The sequence below is a fragment of the Salmo trutta genome, chromosome 8 (genome assembly GCF_901001165.1).
Source record: "Salmo trutta chromosome 8, fSalTru1.1, whole genome shotgun sequence".
In the NCBI taxonomy this organism is placed as follows: domain Eukaryota; kingdom Metazoa; phylum Chordata; class Actinopteri; order Salmoniformes; family Salmonidae; genus Salmo; species Salmo trutta.
The window spans coordinates 49,423,210-49,448,731 of record NC_042964.1 but is presented as its reverse complement, the minus strand read 5'-3'; the positions used below and the strand labels follow the sequence as shown (position 1 = coordinate 49,448,731).

At 40.1% G+C, this 25,522-nt stretch overlaps 1 long non-coding RNA gene across 1 annotated transcript; it reads left to right on the top strand.

The window, feature by feature from the left end:
• Positions 1 to 3,846: 3,846 nt before the first annotated feature.
• Positions 3,847 to 23,988, top strand: LOC115199148 (uncharacterized). Its single transcript, XR_003879354.1, has 3 exons — positions 3,847 to 4,202; positions 4,432 to 4,685; positions 23,646 to 23,988. It is a non-coding gene; the product is annotated as an uncharacterized LOC115199148 (long non-coding RNA).
• Positions 23,989 to 25,522: the final 1,534 nt, after the last annotated feature.

Sequence of the window (25,522 nt, the reverse complement as noted above, 5' to 3'; positions counted from 1 at the left end):
GCAAGAACTGTCATCTCTCTACCTGGGCAGAGCCCTCCAGAAGGCTAATAAAATAGTGGTTGACTCTTCCCATCCATTCCACTCCGAATACCAGCTCCTTCCCTCTGGATGCAGGTACAGACTACCGAAAGTTACAAAAAATAGGGCCAAGTACTCTTTTATTCCGAATGCAATTCTGCAACTTAACAAATGTTTGACTAATTGCACTTAGCACTTGCACTATGAAACTGCACTTACCCTGGCCTAATTGCTTGGAAATATCCTTTGATATTTAAAAAAAATGTTTTAAATGTGATATATTTTATGACTGCTGCAAAATAAATTGCCCCTCTGGGGACATTAGGTTTTCTGAATCTGAATGTATTACTATACAAAATGACATCATTGTGTAACAAATTATTTTGAAATCCAGAAGTGAACAAACATGTTCTTCTTCTTTTTTTTAAATGAACAGAAACAAGAGCATCTTTTAACATCAGTACTTTCGGAGAAAAAGATTTGTTCAAGAATAATAGCCTGTATATAATAACTGTGACACAAAGTAAAAGGAAATAGATTAAGACAAAAAGGTCAGTAGGGGTGTTAGTTATGCACTAGTACTAGCTGTTGTGTGTGTGTGTGTGTGTGTGTGTGTGTGTGTGTGTGTGTGTGTGTGTGTGTGTGTGTGTGTGTGTGTGTGTGTGTGTGTGTGTGTGTGTGAATGCTCATGGAACAGGTGTTTGACCTAGTCGTGTGTGTGTTTGTGCTCACGGGATAGGTTTTGTGACTTGCCTCAAGCTATTTTATGTTTTCCACATGACTGGTTGGTGTCATGAAGCAGTGCCTGACATGCAGGGAAGTATTGAAGGTTGTGAATTAAAAGTAGTAGTGGTAGTAATAGGGTTGTCATTGGCTATGGGTTAGTTAAAGTGAGTTGTTTTGGGGTGGTTTGTAGGTGTGGAGTTATTATAATGGGTTATAATGGAGTAGTATTGTAGGCTAGAGTGAGTACTATAACATTATAAGCCATAGAATGTCTTTTTAAGCTCTCAAAATGTTTTAGTTTCAACAACCTGTAAGTTCTGTGGCAGCGATTTCAGTTAAGAATATTGAAGCCTGCATTCCATCTTTGAAATGAATGGGGATACAACAAGCGTTACAGTGTATAAAGTATGAATGGTAGCAAAAATCTGTGTTGAAGCTATCTAAGTTGAGTCAGTCTGCAAATTTCAGCATTTGGTTGGTATTTATAGTTTAATGTTTCAAGAGCAGTGGCGAATCCACATTTTGCCTTGAGGTCTAAGGAGCTTTTATGCTCATTTAAAATGGTTATAGTTCCAAAAGTACAAATAGTATCCACAATCTTTTGACTCGCAATCTACGTTGAGTCAGTCTGTACATGTCAGCGTTGGTTTGGTGTTTGTTGCTTCAACGGTTCAAGAGCTGTTGGCGAATCAAATATTTCCCATTGTAGCCTATGGAGTGCTTATGCTAATTAGATTTGTTTTACATTTTAGTAATTTAGCAGACGGTCTTATTCAGAGAGACTTACAGTAGCGAGTGCATACATTTTAATACTTTTTCGTACTGTTGAAGCCTGCATTCCATCTTTGAAATGAATGGGGATACAACAAGCGTTATAGTGTATAAAGTATGAATGGTAGCAAAAATCGGTGTTTGAAGCTATCTAGTTCAGTCAGTCTGCACATTTCAGCGTGGTTATAGTTTGTAAGAGTATAAATGGTATCAAAAAGCTAAATGGTATCAAAAAATTCATCCAAAGTTAACTTGTAAACATGAAATTCAATTAACAGTTTCAGCAAACCCTTTCTTTCAGGACTTGACAAATAAACATGTAGAGTTGAAGATGATATTTGGTATGGTCAATGATATCCGGGATCCTACCTTAAATCCTAACCATAACCCCCAACCTTAACCTCGACCCTATTCCTTAACCGGAACTTCTATGGGGTAGGGAAATTGTAATGATCCCGGATAACACATAAATATTTGGTGTACAGCACACCGATACCGGCAGAAAGTGGTAAATATGATTCAAGGACAATAAGTAAAGCACAAAATAATGTTTTTCAGTCAATTTTTTTTTATATTCATCTTTTGAACTGTCATTGTAATTCGATGTAATTCTTCTGCATTTTAATCTTTGTAGAGTTCAGAGCTTATTTTATGTAAACTACCATAAGCAAAATATATAAATTAGCTAAATGTTTTAATGCTATTAAGTGTATATCCTCTGGGAATACAATGTACATCTCACTGTATATCTTTGTAGCGAAATAAATGAAATTCAATATAATGTATTTATCTGTTAAACAACTTTTGCCTGTCACCTTTAAACAATGTACATTTCTTAATAGTCACAACATAGCAAATATTAAGAGAGAAGCATAAATAATAAAGAGCATTACCTTGTGCAGACTGTCATGTTGACTGGACACTTTAGAATTTGAAGTTTAGACCCAGATGAGTCTTTCTTTGTGCATTTGCATTGAGCAGTGAACGAATTGTTGATGAGAGGGTGATGAGAGGGTGTGCCTCTCTAAACTATGGAAGGCCAAGAATTTCCAATCGTCTTGCCCGGAACTCGTCTTAACACTTGTAATTATCATATTTCACTTGCTTTTTTCAAGTGTCAAATGTCATTTTTTGTACACAAGATTTTTTCACCTATCCAGTGTGTGTTTACAGGCAATTTGAACACTTGTTATGGGCAATTTTACATGCGTTCATTACACCTGTTCAATGTGCATTTACACGTGATTAGAACGCTTGTTATGTATGAAACGCCGATTGGGTCTTAAAGCACATGGTCAAAACGCAATCTTTTTAATGCTAAGCGTGTAAGTAAGCAGGTGCAGGTGCTTAAGTTAACGCCTAAACGCGTCAAATAAGCACGTGCAAATGTGTTTGCCGGCGGTCCAACATGTGCTAAATAAACGGCTGCAATCGGTCCTGCACCACGTCCAATTAACGCCTACATCTGCTAAATATACACTTACACACGCTAATTTAACACATTCTTTAAAATGTTAATTTAACTAGCCAATTTCCCTAGCTCCTCCTTTCAACCAGATTTCGCTGTTTGAAGGAACGTCCTTTTCCACTGCAAGCAGAGTAGGAACCCTCACAAGTTAACGGTTTTGTCTTTGAACATTGTTGTTACTGAATCATAAAGTTTATCCGCGAGTTTACAGTGGAAGGATATGTTTCTCATCACTGGCTATAAAATTCAGCAACATTAATCAAGCACCAGGATCAGCAGTGCTTAGCATAAACTAAATCAGATACTGGCTAGTTAATCTAGCTAACGTCGATAGCCTTGAACCCTGGCCATATTATATCATATAGTTAGCCTGCCCGGCCATACTGCTAGCCGCAGTGAACAGCGCTGTCATGTTTTATTAAAAGCCCTGCTGAAAAAACATGTCAACTACAACAGCCACGGAAACACATTGGACAATGTTAGTACTATCAAGGTAAATTACATACTAGCAAGATTGTTGCTTGAATTCATGGCCAGGCATACATAGATTAGACAACAGATACTCCAAAAATCATCCTGCTCAAAATCCTGGTAGTTGGCGATTTTGGACTATGTTGTCTCTATTATGCTTTATCATTGACTAAAGGAAGACAAGCTACCTAAATGTGACTTATCGGATAGTACTGAAGCAGGACATGTTTTTGAGTTACGTTTTTAGCCCAAAGCCTTGTATTTAAGCAAAACAACAGCTGAATGTAGGCAATTTCTTCAGCCCGACTGGCTGTCATTTCAATGCTAGCGTTAGCTGCGCTAGCTCGCGATTAGCATGAAGACACTGAAAAGCTCACAAAGCACATTTTGCCAGTGAAAACCTTGTAAAACCTTTACTAACATCTACAACATATCAGCTTTCCAGCAGAGTAGACTAATGTTCACGATCACTTTGTTTTAGGAATATTTACACTCCATCGAAGCCTATTAGGGTAAAATAACAACTTCAGGAATATACCTATTGCTATATAGTACTGCTTCAAAGGAATAGGGTTCCCATTCCTTCTGCTTTATTTTCAAACAATTGTGTCTTGCAGAAGGGAACCATGAAGAGGAGCTTGGAGTGGGCAAGGGGGAGGTTGATAAAGCAGCAGAGAAGACCTGATTTATCAAGTATGACAGTTAATTCTGGTGATTCTCACCTGGTTGGCATTTACAACACGGCAAGGTATGCAACATTAAGCCCAATCAAATATCCAATGTTATTAAAACATATAACCCAATCTACGGTCAAGCAACGTTTAATGTCAGGTGTGTGTTATGAACTATAAACAATCCTTGGAGTCAATGAATCAATTGAGAGTGACTACAATTAGAAATGATTTTAAAACCACTGTGCCAGTAAAGATGACTAAAAAAGGGAATCTGCTCTTATGGTTCTGTTTACATTTTTTCAGACACTTCAATCCGACACTCTTGTTAATGTTTGACGTCAGGCAGAACGTCTTCAGCCACCGTAGGATGGAGAGCCGCAGGTTGGCGTTTTTGACTGCAGTGTCTGTGTGGGTGTACCAGGAAAGAACGTTAGAAGTTAGGTCCACCAGGAAAGAACGTTAGAAGTTAGGTCCACCAGGAAAGAACGTTAGAAGTTAGGTCCACCAGGAAAGAACATTAGAAGTTAGGTCCACCAGGAAAGAACATTAGAAGTTAAGTCCCCATGATATCGAAGCTTCTTACCATCTCCACCGCAGCCCAGTCGATATCGATTTAAAAAACTGGAACAATAAATATCGTGTAGCAAAATTCACTGAACCAACTCCAGTTTGCCTATTGTCCCAACAAATTTGTCAATTATACATTTTAGATACGTCCGAGTGCATTTTCTTTTATAGCTCTGCTTTCCACACCATCCTGACCCCACAAACTGGTTAGCAGACTCAGGCCTCTGGGTGTAAAGCCTGTTAATAACAAATTCCATTTTTTACATTCACAAGAATGTGTATCCCCAGAATGGACCCAACAACTAAACATGCTGACAACACTACCATAGTACACCATGAACAGGTAATCAAATGGCTACCCGGACTATTGCATTGTGTGCCCCCCCAACCCCTCTTTTACGCTGCTGCTACTCTGTTTATCATATATGCATAGTCACTTTAACCATATCTACATGTACATACTACCTCAATTGGCCCGACCAACCAGTGCCCCTGCACATTGGCTAACCGGGCTATCTGCATTGTGTCCCGCCAACCCCTCTTTTACGCTACTGCTACTCTGTTCATCATATATGCATAGTCACTTTAACCATATCTACATGTACATACTACCTCAATCAGCCTGACTAACCGGTGCCTGTAAATCGCCTCGCTACTGTTATTTTTCACTCTTTTTTACTGTTGTTTTTATTTCTTTACTTACCTATTGTTCACCTAATACCTTTTTTGCACTGTTGGTTAGAGCCTGTAAGTAAGCATTTCACTGTAAGGTCTACACCTGTTGTATTAGGCGCACGTGACAAATACACTTTGATTTGATGAAGGAGCTGTGGGACCTAACATAATGGTGATAGGACAAGTCTCAGTGTAAGCAAACAAAGATGGTGGTACTTAACCATTCTCCCATCTACTGTACATTGACATGGAGATGATCAGCAGCTTCAAGTTCCTGGGCACCCTGATATCCTTTCCTGCCCTCAGTCACTTCACTCAAAATGTCCCACCAGTGCTTCTCCACTACCCACATCAACTTGCTGCACCACGACTTATGTACAAACTACAGCGTCTGTTTTTATTGACATAACACATGTAAATAAAATGTCCATATTTACTGTAAGATTTATTTATGGTAACATTAGTCCCTTGACATACATGACTAAACTACTCTGCATAATGCTCATTTACCCACTAAGAAATCATACATTTATTAAAGCTGCGTTATGTATTACTGTGTCCAATTGATTCTGGTTGGTTGTAATGTTTTGAAAACTTTCAACTTTATTTAGCTGATTATTTTAAACAGGAGTTGTTCAATTTGATGAAAACTTTGGTTAGTGTCAGTTGATCTCAAAAAGTATTTGTATAGTTAGACAGGCTTACATTTAAAAATATCAGAAACGATCATAACATCAATCCTTTTGGGACACATCACCAATTAACATTGGCTGCAGTATTCCGAACTTACTAGGTAGTCATGCAATAAACATCTTGGATAATTCCCCTTAAATGAATTCCCTTTAAATCAAATGTTATTTGTCACATGTGTAACCGGTGCTGTACTGCACCGCTGTAACTCTGCGTTGTGTGTGTGGTTGATTGAGACTATGGACGTGGACTTTGGAGATCAGGTAGTTTTAATTAAGCAGAATTCACTCTGCATCCTGCATCTGCATCCAAAAGAAAATAAAACATTTGTAGAGCACATATGTTCTGCGAATCGTCGCCTCTTTCTACAACAGATGCACAATACAAGGGACTGGGATCATTTCAGGAGCTAGCCATCGTTCACACATACAATAGCCTGCTAATACCTCCAGCAGGTATATCTCTCTGGTCACCCCCAAAGCCAATTCCTCCTTTGGCCGTCTCTCCTTCCAGTTCTCTGCTGCCAATGACTGGAACGAACTACAAAAATCTCTGAAACTGGAAACACTTATCTCCCTCACTAGCTTTTAGCACCAGCTCACAGACTACTGCACCTGTACATAGCCCATCTATAATTTAGCCCAAACAACTACCTCTTCCCTTACTGTATTTATTTATTTATTTAGCTCCTTTGCACCCCATTATTTCTATTTCTACTTTGCACTTTCTTCCACTACAAATCTACCATTCCAGTGTTTAACTTGCTATATTGTATTTACTTTGCCACCATGGCCTTTTTTTGCCTTTACCTCCCTTATCTCCCCTCATTTGCTCACATTGTATATAGACTTTTTTTCCCACTGTATTATTGACTGTATGTTTGTTTTACTCCATGTGTAACTGTGTTGTTGTATGTGTCGAACTGCTTTGCTTTATCTTGGCCAGGTCGCAATTGTAAATGAGAACTTGTTCTCAACTTGCCTACCTGGTTAAATAAAGGTGAAATGAAATAATAAAGATGTGGAACGCTACTCACGCTGCGTCTTGGTCCTATTATTCCAACGAACGTGACATCTACATTATGGGGCAGAATATTTAAGTGCCTTTGAAGGGGGTATGGTAGTAGGTACCAGGCACACCGGTTTGAGTGTGTCAAGAACTGCAGCCCTGCTGGGTTTTTCATCCTCAACAGTTTCCCGTGTGTATAAAGAATGGTTCACCACCCAAAAGAAATCCATCCAACTTGACACAACTGTGGGAAGCATTGGAGTCAACATGGGCCAGCATAGCATCCCTGTGGAACGCTTTCGATACCTTGTAGAGTCCATGCCAATAGAGTCGCATTTAGGTTGTTCTGATGGCAAAGGAGGGTGCAACTCAATATTAGGAAAGTGTTCCTAATGTTTCGTCCACCCGGTGTATATACCACTTAGCAGACTTTTATGAAAAGTGACTTCCAGTGACTGCAGGAATTGAACCCAGGACTCTGGTGAAGCTAGCAGCATGTGCTCTTACAAAGGACATGAAGACTACCTTTATATTCAACAATGATACAGGTGTCCATTTCGGGGTGCACTTCATCCTTCAGAATCATGATTCTGAGGTGCACATCAATCTGACGGAGATAACAACAGGAGAAGGGCATTAAAGAAGAGCCTTTTGACAGAGGTTCCTGTATCGTATAAACTGTTCATACAAAGTGAGCTGTTTATTGCTTACGTTTGCCAAATGCCAAAGGGAACTACGTTGATATTTGTCAGCTGCACCTGACTTTTCTCCAGCATCCTGTAACATTATTCAAACGAGGACAGCATAAACCCACAAAGGTGGACACCCTCATTTGTTTTATGGTTGTTAAAACCATGTTAATGTGTGACATATTTATATAGATATAGATAACCCTTACCAGAACACTGGCCTTGATGTGTCGCCAACATAAATAGGAACATCTGGTCCTCGTCGCAGAGAGGGATTTTAAGGTTGGGTAGCTGAAAATTGATTTTCAGGAATTATCTTAAAACTTCCTGTCTTTCTGTATGCTCATCCTCATGAGAAAAATTCTGCTTACTTCCATAAGTAGAGTCCCACTTTAAACTAAGTACAACTTATAATGGCTTAATATATCTTACATAAATGCTTCACATATCATCTATAAACCTATCTCATACTCTATAAATGGTGTATAAACATACATAGTTTATACACCATTTATACACCACCCTTTATATACCATTTATAGAATATGACACACGCTTATAGATGATCTGTGAAGCATTTGTGTAGTGCTTAAGAAACTTCATGCATTCTATATAACGCCTTTATACTTCGTTTAAAGTGGGACCAAAATTATAAATACATTGAAATCAGTGGTGGCTGGTGGGTGGAGATTGCGGAGGACGGGCTCATTGTAATGGTTTGTGTTTGATGTGTTTGATACTTTCAATCATTCCCTTCCAGTTTCACTGAGCCCATCCTCCTATATCAATCCATTTCATTCTACCATCTCTACATACCTGTACCATCTCTACATACCTGTACACATACAGGTACAATCTCTACATACCGTACCATCCTGCATACAGGTACCATCTCTACATACCTGTACCATAACAGGTACCATCTCTACATACCTGTACCATCCTCCATACAGGTACCATCTTCTACATACCTGTAACCATACTCCATACCTCTACCATCCTCATACAAGGTACCATCCTGCATACAGGTACCATCTCTACATACCTGTACCATACTCCATACAGGTACCATCTCTACATACCTGTACCATACTCCATACCTGTACCATCCTGCATACAGGTACCATCTCTACATACCTGTACCATACAGGTACCATCTCTACATACCGGTACCATGCTCCATAACAGGTACCTCTCTACATACCTGTACCATCCTCCATACAGGTACCATCTCTATATACCGGTACCATACCTCATACAGGTACCATCTCTACATACCTGTACCATCCTCCATTACAGGTACATCTCTACATACCGGTACCATACTCCATACAGGTACCATCTCTAACATACCTGTACCATCCTCCATACAGGCACCATCTCTACATACTGTAACATACTCCATACAGGCACCTCTCTACATACCTGTACCATACTCCATACAGGTACCATCTCTACATACCTGTACCATACTCCATACAGGCACCATCTCTACATACCTGAGGGGGTTGGAGTGCATGTGGCGATGTAGATGAGGTCGGCCATGCACAGCCTCTCCATGGAGTCAGCAGGGGCTCGTGGAGCAGCCACCAGCCCCTGGCGAAGGCCGGAACCCGTCAGCCAGGGTGTCGAATATCATCTTCTTCCCCCCTAGCTGGAGCTCCATGCATGCATGGGTGAGGTTAGGTCACCTGGAGGAACATGAAGGTCGAGTTTGGGGTGGAGAATCTTGTCGCCCGACGTGCTATCATTTTTAGATTTACGTGCGGCGCGGTTGACCATCAATCACACCGATTTAAATAGCCTGTCGGCCATATGGGAAAAACTCAGAGGTGTCGGAGTGGGAATGTCGTTTCTGTGTCTCTGGAATTTAAATGAAGACATAGGGGAGATGGTCAAAAGTCATCTGTGACCAACTGTCGCTCAGAGTCCCAGCAATGTGTTCCTGCACTGTTGTTTGGGCATGGCTGTGATCGGAGGTCTATCCCGATACGTTATCTACAATCTTGGATGGCGGTTGGTGAAAGCTTTCAAACCTTTGCCCATCTCCCTTATGTGTCCCAGGCTTAAGTTTGGAACTGCAGCCTTTCAGGTGAGAACACACCCTCAGATCTCACATTATAAAGCTTGGCACTGCAGCCTTTCAAGTGAGAACACACCCTCAGATCTCACATTATAAAGTTTGGCACTGCAGCCTTTCAGGTGAGAACACACCCTCAGATCTCACATTATAAAGTTTGGCACTGCAGCCTTTCAGGTGAGAACACACCCTCAGATCTCACATTATAAAGCTTGGCACTGCAGCCTTTCAGGTGAGAACACACCCTCAGATCTCACATATAAAGCTTGGCACTGCAGCCTTTCAGGTGAGAACACACCCTCAGATCTCACATTATAAAGCTTGGCACTGCAGCCTTTCAGGTGAGAACACATCCTCAGATCTCACATTATAAAGCTTGGCACTGCAGCCTTTCAGGTGAGAACACATCCTCAGATCTCACATTATAAAGCTTGGCACTGCAGCCTTTCAGTGAGAACACATCCTCAGCTCACATTATAAAGCTTGGCACTGCAGCCTTTCAGGTGAGAACACACCCCAGATCTCACATTAAAGCTTGGCACTGCAGCCTTTCAGGTGAGAACACACCCTCAGCTCATATTATAAAGCTTGGCACTGCAGCCTTTCAGGTGAGAACACATCCTCAGATCTCACATTCTTAAGTGGTGATGAGATCAAAGATGAGTCAAGATTTGTAGACACACAACTCTCGGTTATCAATTTTAAGGCTAATATTTGATTCACTCCGGGTAATTACTAACTAGCCTTGATCTAGCTAGTGTTTGTGTTCTTGTCACACATTTGTACTAAACAACATGGGAATGTGTTCCAGATTAGTTTCAACCAGCCTGGTGAAGACAATCTTTTTTCATGACGAGGACCAAGATCACACCCAGATCAAGACATATTTTTCTGACCATAACAAAACATCTTTATACAACCAGTATCCATCCTGACCATGAGTCATGTAAGATGTCATAATGTAATTGCAAACCAGTTTTGCCCACTGGAAAGGCCTCAGATCTGTCCAGCCGTGGGGTGTGTGTGACGCGCTGTACTCACAGTCACCTCTCCATCCTCCTGCAGTTATTCCTGTGGATCCTGGGGATCCTGCCGACCAGGGGTCCCAGACGATCACCTCCACGAGCTGAAGACCACCCCTCGTCTGTCATCACGACGTCTGCATTAGCAAAATCAAGCCAAAGTCAAAACTCTTCCATGAGTAATCAATTAATTACTTCTATTGGACTATCTTAATGTACATATAGACCTATTAAACATCTGACTTATTATTTACACTGTGTTCCGCATGTCATTTTTAGACGGCCAAAGGAATGGACAGCTGGAGCTGGGCACTATGATGGAAAATTGGAAGATTATTTTATAATACTTTATTGCATCAAATGGTTGTTTTATTGCAACAGAATAGGGGATTCTTCTAACTACTGTGTGTGTGTGTTCTACTGAGGATGGCCCTGGAGATAATACTGACAGGAGATTTATGATGTCTTTTGGGTGATTAAACCTAAGGAGGCCGCATTTCAGAGCATGAGTTAATGTTTCTGTTCTAGTGATACCAGGGAGAGATGACCCCAGGGCCAGACCCTGGTCTGTTACCAAAGAGAATGTTTTTACAGCAGATACTGTCTGCTATGAATTATAGGTATCTTTATACAAATCTTACCTTGTGACCCATTCTATTCAGCTGTGTTCGTCATGTAGGTTGAAGGGGTTGTATCTTGCTATAAAATACCTTTTTACTTTTGTCTCGGGGCTCTCAACGAATCATCTGAGCGTAATCGTCGACCAGGCATCCTTATCGTAGAGCACTCAATCGATTCACTTTTATGTGTGCGTTGTATGACCTGCATTCCCTTATTATAGTGATTAAAGATTTAGTATAAGTATAAATCTGACTTGTGCGATGAGTATGTCTCTCCTCATTTGATAGTAAAGAAATGAGCCACCACATTTGGCAATGGGATGTAAATCTCACTTGGTGACTGCTCCTGATGACCTGGGTAAATCGTGCATGAGGGATCCCTCAAACTGGGATCTCAGGGAGACCACACTTCGGGAACGAAGCAGATGGACCAACCTAAGATCTGAGAGGCAGCGAGCCGAGTGGATACCACATCTCCAACTTAGTAAAAAATAAATAAGAGGTGAGCGACACACCACAAAGTGGTTAAGAAAAGTCTTTGTTACGTAGGCTCTGAGTGTGAATTCCTGTGTGAGGGGGGCACCTTGGAGGCGTCAACAGGGCCGAGTCAGTGGAGGATGATCTGAGAGTTCGTCGACTCAAAGACACCCCTCAGTGGTCTGTTTGTGGGCGACCTAGAGCCGTCCTGACACTGAATTGATCCCAGTGGGGATTGGTGCGGTCTGTAGGGGTGAGGGGCCAGGGTGACTGTGTGTTCTGTGTGAAAAACAGGTACTTGGTGAAGCCCTATTGGAAGAAGGACCTCATTCTGAAATGTCTGTTGTGACTGTCTAAGTGACCCCTCAGGTGGTGAATTCCATTATTTTAAATGTGCTTAGCCAGGTATGCCATGGGTTTGGTAATTAGCGTTAAATATCTAGAATCTGTGTGAAACTACTTTTTTGCCATTTAACGTTAAAACATCCTTAATCTGTGTGAACTAGTTAAGACCATTTATGATATAGTATAAGATAGGAATGTGCACCTGTAATTGTTTTAAACCTGTACCCCATTTTAGAAGTATTGAAAGATGTAAATGTATGAGTTGCATTATCCTAGGAACTAACCATGACATAGAAATGAGAAAATATTCCTGCAGGTTGAAATATTTGTCAAAAAACATAATTGATTCGGTATGTTTGGGAATAGCATTGTGGGACTGTATATGAGAGTTGTGGAAATTAGTCTTAATCTGATTTTAGATAGTAACATAAAGAGATATGCTTAATCATATGATTGACATTTGGATAATAAGCTTTGATATAACGTTATCTTGGGGTTCTGTTCCTTCACTGCCCATCATTTTAGGAAGCAGCGGAAGGTCTACAGTTCCTGAGAGGCTTGATTTTGCTGTGGGTCTCTGGGAGGTTAGAGAACCGTTGAGGATCCCATGACGGGCCGGTCCTTGTCCGGGAAACAAAAGTGACTTTTTTTTGGTTCTGCTGGGAGTATGTTTGGAGAGCTGCTTCGTAGTTATTGTAGCAATATTGATGTTACACAGGAAACGGAAACCAGTTGTTACTGACTTTATTAATGTGCTTGTTGACAACATGCCTAGTAAAGTTTGCTTAACTTTATATCTTTGTCTGTCCGTGACTACAACACAAAGCATATTGAAACAGGGTGATAACGGTACTTAAAAGAACCTGGATCTCATCGATGTCAGTGAAGAATACATCCAGCGGCAGTTTTGAAAAAGTGCCGTATTTACAGGCTAGTCATCACACCGAACGTCAACGTTAGCTGGCTATCGTGAGTGACTCTATGCTAAAGCTAGCTGGCAATTGGAACAAAAAGATTTGTGAGTAGCTAACATTCCATTCTACAAAAAATCACCATGGAAAATGCACTGAACCTCTGGTGAAAAATTACTATGATGATTGTAATTTAGCACTGACCTGGAAAAGATGGAAAGAGGAATTCAATTTGTACAGGCTCTTACAATAGAGAAAAACCTGAGGATTACAAGTGAAGCTACTGTATTATCTCATTGAGGAAAAAGGCAGAGAGATTTGTGAGACCCTATGTGTGGTCAGTACCAAAGACAATCTCTCTGTTGAGAGAGCGTGAGGATGTGTCTCGCATCACACTAGGGCCAAAGTCAGAGAGCATCAACGTGGTGCAGGAGAAAACCACAGTGCCCAATGCAGCTCTCTTTACAATCATGCTGGCCAACAAAAAAGTCAGTCAGATTTCAGCTAGATTGTGGTGCTAATGTTATTCCTGCAAACCTCATAAAATCCAGTCACCTAGAGCCGCTGCAGTCAGGTATTGGTGATGTATAACAAGAGTACTCTGACGCCACTGGGAAGTGCACACTTAAGTGATCAATCCACGCAATAAGAAACCTACCGAGTTGAGTTCATCGTATATTCAACAAGAATGTGCACAGGCCCATTCTAGACAGTAAGGCTATCCGGCAATGGAGTTTGATTAATGTGCAGCATCACAACATCCTGGCCATCGAGAAACAAACAGGATCCTGGACTAAAAGAGCAAATTAAACGGGAGTAACTCTGATGTATTTCAGGGAGATGGTGCTTAACCCGGCAAACTGAAGCTGGAAGGGATGAGCGAGTGGAGCCCGTCCAGCTGCCAAAGAGAAGAGTGCCAGTAGCACTATATAAACCACTCAAAGAGGAGCTCAGTGGTCTATTTTATTATTTATTTTTTGAGAAAAGAGGATGATAAAAGCAGTGAAAAATGCACAGATTTGATTAGCAGCCTGATCTTAGTGAAGAAACCGTCTGGAAAACTAAGAGTGTGTATGATCCGAAACCTCTCAACAAGGTGCTCAAGAGGAGCCATTACCCACTTCCTACTATTGAAGACGTGCTGTCAGATCTGAACAGAGCACGCGTGTTCTCTGTTTGTGATGTAAAAAACGGATTTTGGCATGTGGAACTGGAGGAGAAATCCAGCTATCTCACCACGTTCTCTACTCCCATGGGGGACGCTACAGGTGCTGCTGCGCATGCCAATGGAATCAGTCCAGCCCCAGAGATCTTTCAAGGAAGTTGAACCAGGCAATGAAGGTCTTCCAGTAGTCAAAAGTCATTGCAGAGGACATCCTGATTGTGGGAGAAGGAGACAACGATGAAGCGGCGACTCTGGAGCCATGACAAAAACCTGAAAATGCTCCTGGAGCAGATGCAGAAGCTCAATATCAAGCAGAATCCGAAAAAGCTGCAGCTCAGGCAGAAGGAAGTGGCCCTACATTGGCCACCTGCTAACATCAAGGGGTTAAAAGTGGACCCAGAAAAGTGACAGCCTGAAACAGATGCTAGGCCTACAGATGTGCAAATAGACCTAAAATGGCAAATAGACTAATTCAAAAAAGCCATTCAATAACCTTTCAGATTGAGGAAATGGCAGCTCAACTTACCCAGCTCATCCTGTGTGAAGCTGTTGGGAGGGTTTCTGCATAGTTGAGACGTTCAGCTTCCAGTAGTGTTTTTGTACATCGGACCGTCCTGTATCAGAAAAACCTTTAAGTCCCATTGAATAGATATGTTATATCTAAGCCTCGGTATTAAAGAGGAAGTTCATGATTTTACCATGTTGATGTTAGATGGTTCCTCAGCCTGAAAGTAGTCTATGTGCCAGGATAAACTGTAATCCATGGTTTGGTATTCTCTAAACAGCCACTACAAACTCCAGCTATCTTTAGTTGTAGAGTCCTGAACTTCCCCTTTAAGTCTACTTACCTTCCATCTAAGTCCTCTATGTCTTTGATGAACAGGCCTCCTTGGTGTTTGCATTGAGTTCTTGCAGGCCTTCAGCTCTCCATTTTCTTTGTATATGATGTAGCACTTGCCATCATCTGGGCTCTTCTTAAGTTGATGCATCTTTGAGTGAGAACACCGCCTCAGAGTCCAGGGACAGCACTGTCTTTGAAGACTGGGCTGTCATTTGAGTGGTTGAATTGAAGTGCTGATGAGAAAAGTAGAGGAGTATATGTGGAATGGGACTCGTAAGAAGAATTTACAGGTGAACAAAACAGAAGTAATAGATAAAGGCAAACAAAAAAATCAATCCAGTTTATTACAAGTTGCAACAGGGAGATACTTCCAGCACAGAACCAGAGAAAATGTCTGACTGGCCTTATATCCTAATCAGCAGACAACTGTTCTGTAAACATCAGCCCCAGAGGCTTGTGGGAAGTCCAACAACAAGTAAGTGACATTGCTACAGGAAATCACAGTGTTCAGACAATACAATAATAATCAGTGTGTCCTCGGTCCTTGTATCTCCAGTCTGGCATCAAACACTATCAACAGATATGAGTTTATTCCTATAATATACAGCATCGAGGCTAGTGACCATCAACTCGAGTATCCCAAACAAAACACTGGAAATTGTGTATCACAAAAAGGGGAAATATATGAATATAAGGTAAAACTTTTCTTGAATACCTAGTGTCATAACACATTATGACACGGTCATAACCATGTCATACTATTGTCATAAACAGCTGACATAACATGCTCATAACACTGTTACATATGTTTAGACCTGTTGTGACATATATTCCGATATTTTATGGGTGGTTATGACACAAGAGTTTCAAAACCCACAAAACCTACCACTCAAGGCAAAACATTCCATTACACCATAGCCTACATGTCCACAGTGTTTTTTAAAAAAATTGACCATATAAATTATCATTGTAATTGTGGCACGAAAATTTATGTCAGACATGCACTTACCCCAATGCTCTGTTTCTGATGACTGGGAATGAATGCAAGAGCAGAAGCAGGACAAGACATCCTCTTTTTGACAGATGACTGATATAAGGGCATGTACGTGACAGGCCTATCTGGCTTATGTGATTATGATGGTCATAAGCTTCTTGACAGTGTCAAAGTGTATTTTCTTAGTCCAAGTAAAGTGACACAGGCTGGTCCTAATTTTATATGACAGTGTCATAAAGTGTATTTTCTACAAGTTGTTTAAATATGATAGAGAGAGAGAGAGAGAAAGAGCAAGAGACTTGAACCTACATTTTAGACAATAGCACAGATTGAAAGAACGAAAACATTATACCGTTATATTTACATGTTCATGGTTAGTTCAATGACTAATATCTAGATTCAAACAAATGTCAGTTCAGTGACACTTTGGGAAACTAAATATTACATGGAATTATCAGGATCAGGAGCAGACCTGGGTACAAATACATGCGTATTTATATTTGAAATACTTATTTTATGTGTGAATATGAGAATTATGTGGTCAAATTCGCTACCTCTTTTAACATGTCCTACAAATAGCCTACTATCTGAAAAATATTTTCAAATATTGTTTCCAAACACATTCTTCCAAATACCCTAGGAACAAACAGAAAGTGGGTTCAAATGCATAGAGTATTTAAATATTTTTATATTTCAATATTTTCAAATGCAGAAAAATACTTTTTAAGTGTATTTCCAATACATTCCAATATTCAACTACTTGTATTTTCAAGTAAGTACTTCGAAATGTCTTTGAAAGTTATTGAAATACCTCAAATTTGAACATGGGTCTGAATAGGAGACTATTTTTTTGGTTGTAAGAGCAATCATCCTCAAGTCATTGTTTTTTTATTTCACATATGACTGAAACTCATCCAAAGTTAACTTGTAAACTTGAAATTCAATTAACAGTTGTCACAGAGTTCACAGAGCTTAATTTGTGTAAACTACCATGAGCAAAATATATAATTGGCTAAATATTTAATGCTATTAAGTGCTATCCTCTGGGAATACAATGTACATCTCGCTGTATATGTTCGTAGCGAAATAAATGAAATTCAATATTACAAAGAATTGATCTGTTAAACAACTATTGTCTGTCACCTTTAAACATTGTACATTTCTTAATAGTCACAACATAGCAAATATTAAGAGAGAAGCATAAATAATAAAGAGCATTACCTTGTGCAGACTGTCATGTTGACTTGACACTTTGGAATTTGAAGTTTAGACCCAGATGAGTCTTTCTTTGTGCATTTGCATTGAGCAAGTGAACGAATTGTTGGTACTTAACAAGAAGAAACAAGTGTTTGCCTCAGGAAATCCACTCGAAAGAAAAGAGGTACAGAGAGAGATGAAGAAAGAGATAAAAAAGGTGAGATGCCAGTAGAAGGATAAGGTGCAACAGATAATGTCACAGGGAGACTCTGCCTGGATGGGCATTAAGATATGGCAAATGCCCCCTTCAAAGCGAGGCAACGTATCGATCCCCGCCCGGATGAGAGGGTGTGCCTCTCTACAGCCAATGAACTAAACAAGTTATTCACTCGCTTTGAAGCGGGGGCGGCCCCGCTCCCCCTTCCTGTGTGAAGGAGGATGTCATGGCAACCGAGAGCGCCCATGTCAGCAATGAGGAAGTAGGACCAGTGTTTCAAAAGCACCGGAGCACGAAAGAGCCCGGGGCCTGATAACATAAGTGGTCGTGTCTTGAAACACTGTTCCACTCAGCTGAGCGGTGTCTTCTGCAGTGTCTTCTGCTCTTCTTCTAGCGGTCCCTGGATACATTGGAAATTCCATCTCTATGGAAAAAATGTTATTATTATACCTGTCTCAAAAACCTCTCATCCATCTGCATCAAATGACTACAGACCTGTCTCTCATACCTCTATCTTGATTAAATCTCTTAGAAAGATCATCAAGACATACATCATCAACACCACCAGACACCTTCTTGACCCCCTCCAATTTGCACACCAGTCAGAGAGAGGAACAGATGATGCCAACCTCTAGCTCTTACATCTGGTGAACATGCATTTGGAGGGCAGTAAAACCCATGTGTGTATCATGGTCACAGATTTCTCTTCAGCATTTAACACAATTAATCCATTGGTCCTCGCGGACAGACTGAGAGGAGACTTCGGACTTGATGCTATGCTTATCACATGGATCACCAACTTCCTAACTGATAGGTCTCAGCAGGTACGAGTTGGCAACACATTCTCTGAGTGTGTGCACTACTTCAGTTGGAACCCCCCAGGGCAGTGTTCTTTCACCAGTACTATACATACTGTATACAGACAGCTGCCGGAGCCAGTTCCCAGGCCGCCACCTGATCAAATATGCTGACGACACTTTGTTCACTCTACTTGAAGGGGATAAGACAGAGCCCGGCCGGCTCTGAATGATTTTAATGTTTGGTTTGAGTCATCCCATCTAAAATTAAATACATCAAAAAACAAAGGACTTGGTGATTGACTTTCAAAGGAACACGACTATGCACACACCATCGCTGATCAATTGTGAGCCCATTGAAATAGTGGAGGAGTACAAATACCTTGGGCTAGTCACTGACAACAAGCTGTCCTGGGATCAGTGTACTGGCGCTATTTTGAAGAAAGGCCAACAGAGACTGTATTTCCTACGGAAACTGTACTTTTCTAATGTTGATCTAACCTTCATGGTTCTCTATTATAAATCATTCATTGAGAGCATTCTGTCCTACTACTTGACCTGCTGGTTTGGGAATATCAAAGTTGCATAGAAAAATAGGTTCTGAAAGATAGTCAGGACTTGCAGGAAAATCATGGGGCAGCAACAGCAAGAACTGTCATCTCTCTACCTGGGCAGAGCCCTCCAGAAGGCTAATAAAATAGTGGTTGACTCTTCCCATCCATTCCACTCCGAATACCAGCTCCTTCCCTCTGGATGCAGGTACAGACTACCGAAGTTACAAAAAATAGGGCCAAGTACTCTTTTATTCCGAATGCAATTCTGCAACTTAACAAATGTTTGACTAATTGCACTTAGCACTTGCACTATGAAACTGCACTTACCCTGCCTAATTGCTTGGAAATATCCTTTGATATTTAAAAAAAATGTTTTAAATGTGATATATTTTATGACTGCTGCAAAATAAATTGCCCCTCTGGGGACATTAAGGTTTTCTGAATCTGAATGTATTACTATACAAAATGACATCATTGTGTAACAAATTATTTTGAAATCCAGAAAGTGAACAAACATGTTCTTCTTCTTTTTTTTAAATGAACAGAAACAAGAGCATCTTTTAACATCAAGTACTTTCGGAGAAAAAGATTTGTTCAAGAATTAAATAGCCTGTATATAATAACTGTGACACAAAGTAAAAGGAAATAGATTAAGACAAAAGGTCAGTAGGGGTGTTAGTTATGCACTAGTACTAGCTGTTTGTGTGTGTGTGTGTGTGTGTGTGTGTGTGTGGTGTGTGTGGTGTGTGTGTGTGTGTGTGTGTGGTGTGTGTGGTGTGTGTGTGTGTGTGTGAATGCTCATGGAACAGGTGTTTGACCTAGTCGTGTGTGTGTTTGTGCTCACGGGATAGGTTTTGTGACTTGCCTCAAGCTATTTTATGTTTTTCCACATGACTGGTTGGTGTCATGAAGCAGTGCCTGACATGCAGGGAAGTATTGAAGGTTGTGAATTAAAAGTAGTAGTGGTAGTAATAGGGTTGTCATTGGCTATGGGTTAGTTAAAGTGAGTTGTTTTGGGGTGGTTTGTAGGTGTGGAGTTATTATAATGGGTTATAATGGAGTAGTATTGTAGGCTAGAGTGAGTACTATAACATTATAAGCCATAGAATGTCTTTTTAAGCTCTCAAAATGTTTTAGTTTCAACAACCTGTAAGTTCTGTGGCAGCGATTTCAGTTAAGAATATTGAAGCCTGCATTCCATCTTGAAATGAATGGGGGATACAACAAGCGTTACAAGTGTATAAAGTATGAATGGTAGCAAAAATCTGTGTTGAAGCTATCTAAGTTGAGTCAGTCTGCAAATTTCAGCATTTGGTTGGTATTTATAGTTTAAATGTTTCAAGAGCAGTGGCGAATCCACATTTTGCCTTTGAGGTCTAAGGAGCTTTTATGCTCATTTAAAATGGTTATAGTTCCAAAAGTACAAATAGTATCCACAATCTTTTGACTCGCAATCTACGTTGAGTCAGTCTGTACATGTCAGCGTTGGTTTGGTGTTTGTTGCTTCAACGGTTCAAGAGCTGTTGGCGAATCAAATATTTCCCATTGTAGCCTATGGAGTGCTTATGCTAATTAGATTTGTTTTACATTTTAGTAATTTAGCAGACGGTCTTATTCAGAGAGACTTACAGTAGCGAGTGCATACATTTTAATACTTTTTCGTACTGTTGAAGCCTGCATTCCATCTTTGAAATGAATGGGGATACAACAAGCGTTATAGTGTATAAAGTATGAATGGTAGCAAAAATCGGTGTTGAAGCTATCTAAGTTCAGTCAGTCTGCACATTTCAGCGTGGTTATAGTTGTAAGAGTATAAATGGTATCAAAAAGCTAAATGGTATCAAAAAATTCATCCAAAGTTAACTTGTAAACATGAAATTCAATTAACAGTTTCAGCAAACCCTTTCTTTCAGGACTTGACAAATAAAACATGTAGAGTTGAAGATGATATTTGGTATGGTCAATGATATCCGGGATCCTACCTTAAATCCTAACCATAACCCCCAACCTTAACCTCGACCCTATTCCTTAACCGGAACTTCTATGGGGTAGGGAAATTGTAATGATCCCGGATAACACATAAATATTTGGTGTACAGCACACCGATACCGGCAGAAAGTGGTAAATATGATTCAAGGACAAATAAGTAAAGCACAAAATAATGTTTTTCAGTCAATTTTTTTTTATATTCATCTTTTGAACTGTCATTGTAATTCGATGTAATTCTTCTGCATTTTAATCTTTGTAGAGTTCAGAGCTTATTTTATGTAAACTACCATAAGCAAAATATATAAATTAGCTAAATGTTTTAATGCTATTAAGTGTATATCCTCTGGGAATACAATGTACATCTCACTGTATATCTTTGTAGCGAAATAAATGAAATTCAATATAATGTATTTATCTGTTAAACAACTTTTGCCTGTCACCTTTAAACAATGTACATTTCTTAATAGTCACAACATAGCAAATATTAAGAGAGAAGCATAAATAATAAAGAGCATTACCTTGTGCAGACTGTCATGTTGACTGGACACTTTAGAATTTGAAGTTTAGACCCAGATGAGTCTTTCTTTGTGCATTTGCATTGAGCAGTGAACGAATTGTTGATGAGAGGGTGATGAGAGGGTGTGCCTCTCTAAACTATGGAAGGCCAAGAATTTCCAATCGTCTTGCCCGGAACTCGTCTTAACACTTGTAATTATCATATTTCACTTGCTTTTTTCAAGTGTCAAATGTCATTTTTTGTACACAAGATTTTTTCACCTATCCAGTGTGTGTTTACAGGCAATTTGAACACTTGTTATGGGCAATTTTACATGCGTTCATTACACCTGTTCAATGTGCATTTACACGTGATTAGAACGCTTGTTATGTATGAAACGCCGATTGGGTCTTAAAGCACATGGTCAAAACGCAATCTTTTTAATGCTAAGCGTGTAAAGTAAGCAGGTGCAGGTGCTTAAGTTAACGCCTAAACGCGTCAAATAAGCACGTGCAAATGTGTTTGCCGGCGGTCCAACATGTGCTAAATAAACGGCTGCAATCGGTCCTGCACACGTCCAATTAACGCCTACATCTGCTAAATATACACTTACACACGCTAATTTAACACATTCTTTAAAATGTTAATTTAACTAGCCAATTTCCCTAGCTCCTCCTTTCAACCAGATTTCGCTGTTTGAAGGAACGTCCTTTTCCACTGCAAGCAGAGTAGGAACCCTCACAAGTTAACGGTTTTGTCTTTGAACATTGTTGTTACTGAATCATAAAGTTTATCCGCGAGTTTACAGTGGAAGGATATGTTTCTCATCACTGGCTATAAAATTCAGCAACATTAATCAAGCACCAGGATCAGCAGTGCTTAGCATAAACTAAATCAGATACTGGCTAGTTAATCTAGCTAACGTCGATAGCCTTGAACCCTGGCCATATTATATCATATAGTTAGCCTGCCCGGCCATACTGCTAGCCGCAGTGAACAGCGCTGTCATGTTTTATTAAAAGCCCTGCTGAAAAAACATGTCAACTACAACAGCCACGGAAACACATTGGACAATGTTAGTACTATCAAGGTAAATTACATACTAGCAAGATTGTTGCTTGAATTCATGGCCAGGCATACATAGATTAGACAACAGATACTCCAAAAATCATCCTGCTCAAAATCCTGGTAGTTGGCGATTTTTGGACTATGTTGTCTCTATTATGCTTTATCATTGACTAAAGGAAGACAAGCTACCTAAATGTGACTTATCGGATAGTACTGAAGCAGGACATGTTTTTGAGTTACGTTTTTAGCCCAAAGCCTTGTATTTAAGCAAAACAACAGCTGAATGTAGGCAATTTCTTCAGCCCGACTGGCTGTCATTTCAATGCTAGCGTTAGCTGCGCTAGCTCGCGATTAGCATGAAGACACTGAAAAGCTCACAAAGCACATTTTGCCAGTGAAAACCTTGTAAAACCTTTACTAACATCTACAACATATCAGCTTTCCAGCAGAGTAGACTAATGTTCACGATCACTTTGTTTTAGGAATATTTACACTCCATCGAAGCCTATTAGGGTAAAATAACAACTTCAGGAATATACCTATTGCTATATAGTACTGCTTCAAAGGAATAGGGTTCCCATTCCTTCTGCTTTATTTTCAAACAATTGTGTCTTGCAGAAGGGAACCATGAAGAGGAGCTTGGAGTGGGCAAGGGGGAGGTTGATAAAGCAGCAGAGAAGACCTGATTTATCAAGTATGACAGTTAATTCTGGTGATTCTCACCTGGTTGGCATTTACAACACGGCAAGGTATGCAACATTAAGCCCAATCAAATATCCAATGTTATTAAAACATATAACCCAATCTACGGTCAAGCAACGTTTAATGTCAGGTGTGTGTTATGAACTATAAACAATCCTTGGAGTCAATGAATCAATTGAGAGTGACTACAATTAGAAATGATTTTAAAACCACTGTGCCAGTAAAGATGACTAAAAAAGGAATCTGCTCTTATGGTTCTGTTTACATTTTTTCAGACACTTCAATCCGACACTCTTGTTAATGTTTGACGTCAGGCAGAACGTCTTCAGCCACCGTAGGATGGAGAGCCGCAGGTTGGCGTTTTTGACTGCAGTGTCTGTGTGGGTGTACCAGGAAAGAACGTTAGAAGTTAGGTCCACCAGGAAAGAACGTTAGAAGTTAGGTCCACCAGGAAAGAACGTTAGAAGTTAGGTCCACCAGGAAAGAACATTAGAAGTTAGGTCCACCAGGAAAGAACATTAGAAGTTAAGTCCCCATGATATCGAAGCTTCTTACCATCTCCACCGCAGCCCAGTCGATATCGATTTAAAAAACTGGAACAATAAATATCGTGTAGCAAAAATTCACTGAACCAACTCCAGTTTGCCTATTGTCCCAACAAATTTGTCAATTATACATTTTAGATACGTCCGAGTGCATTTTCTTTTATAGCTCTGCTTTCCACACCATCCTGACCCACAAACTGGTTAGCAGACTCAGGCCTCTGGGTGTAAAGCCTGTAATAACAAATTCCATTTTTTACATTCACAAGAATGTGTATCCCCAGAATGGACCCAACAACTAAACATGCTGACAACACTACCATAGTACACCATGAACAGGTAATCAAATGGCTACCCGGACTATTTGCATTGTGTGCCCCCCAACCCCTCTTTTACGCTGCTGCTACTCTGTTTATCATATATGCATAGTCACTTTAACCATATCTACATGTACATACTACCTCAATTGGCCCGACCAACCAGTGCCCCTGCACATTGGCTAACCGGGCTATCTGCATTGTGTCCCGCCAACCCCTCTTTTACGCTACTGCTACTCTGTTCATCATATATGCATAGTCACTTTAACCATATCTACATGTACATACTACCTCAATCAGCCTGACTAACCGGTGCCTGTAAATCGCCTCGCTACTGTTATTTTTCACTCTTTTTTACTGTTGTTTTTATTTCTTTACTTACCTATTGTTCACCTAATACCTTTTTGCACTGTTGGTTAGAGCCTGTAAGTAAGCATTTCACTGTAAGGTCTACACCTGTTGTATTAGGCGCACGTGACAAATACACTTTGATTTGATGAAGGAGCTGTGGGACCTAACATAATGGTGATAGGACAAGTCTCAGTGTAAGCAAAACAAAGATGGTGGTACTTAACCATTCTCCCATCTACTGTACATTGACATGGAGATGATCAGCAGCTTCAAGTTCCTGGGCACCCTGATATCCTTTCCTGCCCTCAGTCACTTCACTCAAAATGTCCCACCAGTGCTTCTCCACTACCCACATCAACTTGCTGCACCACGACTTATGTACAAACTACAGCGTCTGTTTTTATTGACATAACACATGTAAATAAAATGTCCATATTTACTGTAAGATTTATTTATGGTAACATTAGTCCCTTGACATACATGACTAAACTACTCTGCATAATGCTCATTTACCCACTAAGAAATCATACATTTATTAAAGCTGCGTTATGTATTACTGTGTCCAATTGATTCTGGTTGGTTGTAATGTTTTTGAAAACTTTCAACTTTATTTAGCTGATTATTTTAAACAGGAGTTGTTCAATTTGATGAAAACTTTGGTTAGTGTCAGTTGATCTCAAAAAGTATTTGTATAGTTAGACAGGCTTACATTTAAAAATATCAGAAACGATCATAACATCAATCCTTTTGGGACACATCACCAATTAACATTGGCTGCAGTATTCCGAACTTACTAGGTAGTCATGCAATAAACATCTTGGATAATTCCCCTTAAATGAATTCCCTTTAAATCAAATGTTATTTGTCACATGTGTAACCGGTGCTGTACTGCACCGCTGTAACTCTGCGTTGTGTGTGTGGTTGATTGAGACTATGGACGTGGACTTTGGAGATCAGGTAGTTTTAATTAAGCAGAATTCACTCTGCATCCTGCATCTGCATCCAAAAGAAAATAAAACATTTGTAGAGCACATATGTTCTGCGAATCGTCGCCTCTTTCTACAACAGATGCACAATACA